This window comes from Mustela lutreola, chromosome 1 (assembly GCF_030435805.1).
Source record: "Mustela lutreola isolate mMusLut2 chromosome 1, mMusLut2.pri, whole genome shotgun sequence".
Taxonomy (NCBI): domain Eukaryota; kingdom Metazoa; phylum Chordata; class Mammalia; order Carnivora; family Mustelidae; genus Mustela; species Mustela lutreola.
Window position 1 is genome coordinate 234,419,550 of NC_081290.1, and position 6,000 is coordinate 234,425,549.

A 6,000-nucleotide genomic window follows, 5' to 3' on the forward strand; every position below is an offset into this window, starting at 1 on the left:
GCCACTGCCTTTGGCTCAGGTCATGATCTCAGGGTCCTGGGATCGAGGCCCACATCGGGCTCTCTGCTCAGCAGGGACCCTGCTTCCCTCTCTCTCTCTCTCTGCCTGCTTCTGTCTTCTTATGATCTCTCTCTGTCAAATAAATAAATAAAATCTTTAAAAATAAAATGTCTGTTTAAAAAAAAAAAAGAAATGGGCAGAAGTGTCTGTTCATGTCTTCTGCCCATTTTTTGATTGGATTATTTGTTTTTTGGGTGTCGTGTTTGAGAAGTTCTTTATAGATCTTGGATATCATCCCTTTATCTGTAGTGTCATTTGCAAATATCTTCTCCCATTCCATGGGTTGAGTTCATATGATCTCACTGGTATGGAATATAAAAAACAAAACAGAGGATCATAAGGGAAAAGAAGAAAAATAAAACAAGATGAAACCTGAGGAGACTCTTAATCATAGGAGACAAACTGAGTTACTGGAGGGGAGGGGTGGTGGGGGGATGGTATAACTGGCTGAAGGACATTAAGGAGGTCATGTGATATAATGAGCACTTGGTATTATATAAGATTACTGAATCACAGACCTGTACCTCTGAAACAAATAATACGTTATATGTTATTAAACAAATATGAAGCAAAGAATCATTGGTGAAAGAAAGAAAGGAGGAAAGAGAGGGGAAAGAAGGAAGGGAGGGAGGAAGGAAAGGAAGAAAGAAAAAAAGAAAGAAAGAAAGAAGAAAATATCCTGATTCTGAATACTGTTTCCCAAGCTTGGGATGACTTGGATAAATTGGCTGATGTCTAGGCAGGAATAGCTATGAGGAGGGCTTACCTCACACTCTTTCTCTTCAAGATCCCGCTATTCTAGATTCCTTTTCATGGGCCCTATGTACAAGGCCAGGTCACAGAAGATCAGGATGATTTTATGTATGGAATTGGCAAGTCATTCTGGCTCTTTTTTTCATTACCATGTTGTTTACCTTGCTGTTATCAGGTCAATTTCTCTAAAACTTACCTCTCCCTCTCAACTCCATACTAAACACAATTCAACATTAAATAATATCAGGAAAAAAATGAAGCCCAGCTAATAGCTATCATTTCATGGAGTAGAGTACTTGTTAGAACTTTGATGGGAGAGATAATATAATAAAACAAAGACCAGTTGTTTTGGACACAAACCCTTTCTGCTTCCTGGCTCCTATTAATAGTAAAATAAGAGAGGGGTTAATTTATGTCATAAAGGGATCTAAGGAAATAAATGTGAGATACTGAAAATTGGTTAAGTGAATGAACTATGAGACAGACATGTGGGTTCAAATCCTGTCTTCCCTACTTAATGGACATATCAATTTGGGAAGGAAATTGTGTCTCCATTTCCTCCTCTACAATAAGCAGGGTAATATCTAGTGGAAAACATTGTTGTGAAGATTTAAAAAGCTAATACCTGTATAACACTTAAAATATTTCCTGATGTAGAGTAAAAAATTTATTATGATTTGTTGATAATAATCTAAACCACTTAACTAACAGTATTCCCAGGCAAGGGTATTTTGTGGAAGTTCATACTGATAGGAGTTGCCATGAAGATGTCTCCTAGATTCATTTTTGGAGTTACAGGGGAGTTGATAAATGTGACATCATTTTCCTTCCTATATTTATTGCCAATAAAGAATAAAACATATGAGTACAAAAAAAGGCTTTTAGAATATCAGCATTATTACTGAATAAAATCTGTGTAGTATTTCTTGGTTTAGTTGTGCATCCAAATTGGAAAATTGGGCTTTCTAACAATCTTTGCCCTCTCAAGCCCCCCAGATTTAACTTACCTCAGAAGCTAAGGTTTTTTGTTGGAGCGGCAGAGCCTTGTGAGGAAACTTATGGAACTCCTGAATTTTGGAGATAAAAGTAATTTTGGAGGATCTAACATTTTTAAGTATCTATGCCCCCAACACGGAAGCAGCCAACTACATAAGCCAACTGTTAACCAAAATAAAGAGACATCTTGGTAATAATATGTTAATAATAGGAGACTTCAACACTCCACTCTCAGGGATAGACAGATCATCTAAGCAGAAACGAGGGTATGCAATGTCAACACTATCATGTGACAATTAAGTATGTGTTTCTACGTTCTCTGTTCAGTGTACTCACCTTTTTTGTTAATTCTTTTATCAGAATTCACTTATCATAATTCCAACAATATATTAAATATTAATATAATATTATAATGTAATAATATTAGAATATTCATATCATAATTAATATATAAAATTACAATTAATGCATAATTAATTTAATTTAATAATGTATAATTAATTTATTACAATGTAATTTGATATTTAATATATATTAAATATAACAATATACTAAAATTGCTGATATTTCATAGGCTATCCTGTTTCTCTCTCCTAGGTCTATAGTAATTTCTAGCCAATTGATTTTCCATATGCTTTTTTTAAAATTTTTAACACCGTAGATTATAGAAAATGTAAATATAGTACAGAAAGCTTTCATATAAATGTATACATAATTTCTCCTATCAGTAATACTTTTTACTAGTATGGTCATTTATTATAATTAATAAAACAATATTAACTAAAGTTCATATTTTATTAAAGTTCATGTTATTCAGAATCCTTTAGTTGAATCTAATGTTCTTCTTTAGTGGAAATCCCATCCAGGATACCACATTACACTGACTAGTTTTATCTAGTTATGTCTCTTAGTTCTCTTGACTGTGACAATTACTGAGGTTTTTCTTAGTTTTGATGACTTCACAGTGTTTAGAAATACTAGTCAGGTTTTAGGGGTACCTGGGTGGCTTAGCTGGTTGAGCATCTGACTCTTGTTTCCAGTTCAGGTTTATGATCTCATGGGTGCTGGAATTGAGCCGCACAGTGTGCTCTCATCTTGGTGGGGAAACCTGCTTGAAGAGTGTATCCCTCTTCCCTTTCTCCTCCCTGTCTCTGTGCACACACCCTTTCTCTCAAATAAATCTTTTTGTTGTTGTTGTTGTTGTTAAAGTAATACTTGTCAGGTTTCTGTAAAATATCCCTCAATTGAAATTAGTCTGATTATTTCCCCCATGACTAGACCAGAGTTATGTAATTGGGGAAGATCAATGAGGTAAAATTCTATTTATTTCAAAATATATCAAAAGTACATACTATCTACATGGTTTATCACTGTTGATTTTGAGCTTTATCATCTGCTGCGATCATGTCAGGGTCTCTTTCTCCTCCATTTCCAAGTTTCCTCTTTGCAACTAATTTGCAGTATATAGCCCACAAATTAAACAGTGAGTAGTTATGCTCCTCCTCCTTGGAACAAACCTCCTTGGTTTGTTTTTTGGTTTTTCTTTTCTTTGGTATTTGTTTTTGCATGAGAGATAATCTATTCTCCCATTTGTTTATGATTCAATTTTACCCAGATGGACTCAAATATTTATTTCATACTTTAAGTTGTAAGCCAATACTCCTTTATTTTGTCATATTGACCAATTTTGGCTATTGGGAGTTCTTTCAGTTATCTCTTGTGTCCTTTTACTTACCCCCATAATTGTGTGTCCTTTTTTTTGGTGAGAAAGGTCACATCCTTACTTTCTGGGACCCCAAGTTGCTACAGGTGTATCCCATATATCAGGTGCCTCAATCTTAGATGTGATATTTCTCTGAAAATTACTGATACCTTTAATTGGATAACGGTATTATAAACAAATTTTAGGGTGCTGGATGTACTTTGCTACTGGGGTGTGATTCATTTAAGACCCTCTCAGCTGGAAAAGCAAGGAAATGCCAACCTCTGTATGTATACATATCTATAAATATCTATCATCTATTTATTTATCATCTTTCTATCATTTATCATCTATATAAACATAGTGAAGTCTCTAATCTGTTACCACATGAATTGAGGGAGTTCTTCTTGAATCCTTGTTTGCTGTGTGTTTTTATAAATATGTGTTGTCATTTTTTTGCGTGTTGTCACATTTTTTAAGAAAGTATATTTTTTTAACCATTGATATGATCAATATGACTTTTCTTCTTTAGACTGATGTTCTAGGTTACATTGTTTGTTTTTGAACATTGAATCAATCTTGTTTATTAAGAATAAACATGATTGCTCCATGTATACTTATTTATTCTTGTAAATTGTTAGCTTAATTTAATAATATTTCATTGAGGATTTTTGCAATTATTCATGAGATAATTTTGATACATAGTCTCTAAATATAGCTAGATAGCTAGGTATAGTCTCTATGTATATTTTTTGGGCATCTTTAAATGACTTTGGTATTAAGGTATGTCCAGCTTCATAATCTAAGTATTTTTTAGCTTCTATAGTCTCAAATGTTTTAAAACAATTGATGTAATTTTTTTCTTTAGTGTTTGATAGAATTCATCAGTGAAACCCTCAGAAGCTGATTGTTTTGGAAGGTTATTATTTAGTTGTGCAACTTATTTAATAAATATGGAGATATTTAGGTATTTGGAACTGCAAATTGTCTTCTGTTGGCCTTATATCATTTGTATATATCCAGCTGGCCATTGAGTAATATGAGTTTGAACTATGTGGATCCACTTAAATACAGTACAACTCTATACATGTGTTTTCTCTTCCTTAAGATTTTCTTAACAGCATTCTATTTTCTCTACCTTACTTTATTATAAGAATACATATATAAAACATATAACTTACAAAAATAGGTGTTAATCGACTGTTTATATTAGAGCTCAAGTCAACAGTAGACTATTAGTGTTAAGTTTTGGGGGTGTCGAAAGTTATAAGTGGATTTTTGACTGCATGGGGGTGGGGGAACAGTGCTCCATTTTCTGTGTTGTTTGGGATCAAGACCCACCAACATAGGGTTTGGAGTGCTGACTCTATAAGTAGGACTTAAAGATAATTTCAATGCTGTTGTTGCAAAACCCTGCTTGGATTTTTAATTGTATGGAATTTATGGAATGGAACCTTGGGAGATGGTTGGAGACAATGAACATTAGGACTATAAAAGACATGGTTAGAACATGAATATATAGTTGCTATTAACATTTTAATAGAAAAAATCATTACTTACAGATTGGCATATCTGAATCTTATCATTCAGATAACTGAAAATATGTACGAACTTTCCCTCAAAAGGTAGGACACTGAATTTAGTTTCTTTGAGGAATCCTTTTGGTAACCCTGTGTGGCTTTCAAGATAGGGGACCTCATAATGGATGGAGATTTAAAATCGATTTATAAAAATAATTTATAAATGGAAAGATATCAATCTTTATTTTATGTATTTTATTCTTAAATATTACTAAATTTGAGTTGTGCTTAAAATGAAACATGACATCAAAATTAAGGAAAACACTGTTGCTGTTCTTTTGAAAAAAGAGGCCACCGATAACTTAAAATATACATCTTTCTTTCTCTAAGAGAAAAGAGCTTTTAATGGGCTCAAGATGCTCCCAGGAAGTAAGTTCTTCAGACAATTGTATTTAGATATCCCTGTGTCACCTTCCATTAATTCCTTTCAGAAAGCCTTCATCAATATCTCTAGTCCATGCTCCTTGCTGAAAGATAACCTTCCATACTTCCAAACCCTGCAGGTACATATTCTGGCTCAGTCATGTTGCAGAGTTGTACAGTCATTTTTGTACCATCAGATGGCAAACATGACATCAGGAAACTCATTCTTAGCCTCCTGAACTGTTGCTTTTATGTTCTGTCTCATGATTTTTTATGTACACATCAGTTTCTGCTCACAACAAATTCAGGAAGAATAATAGATCTTTGATGCCCAGGAATCATGGAGGAGATATGTCCCTATTGGATTACAGAAAATACTTGTAAGGATATCTAACAAATTATTGTAAAAGTAGGAGGTTTTGAACATCTATTTTCTACCTGAACTTGTCTGAGTTTCATCTACTTTTGCAAAGCCTGAAGTCACAAAGGATGCATGCATGTTGCAGTCCATGAAGAAGGAGGGCTTTGGAGAGCCAGAAAAGTGCT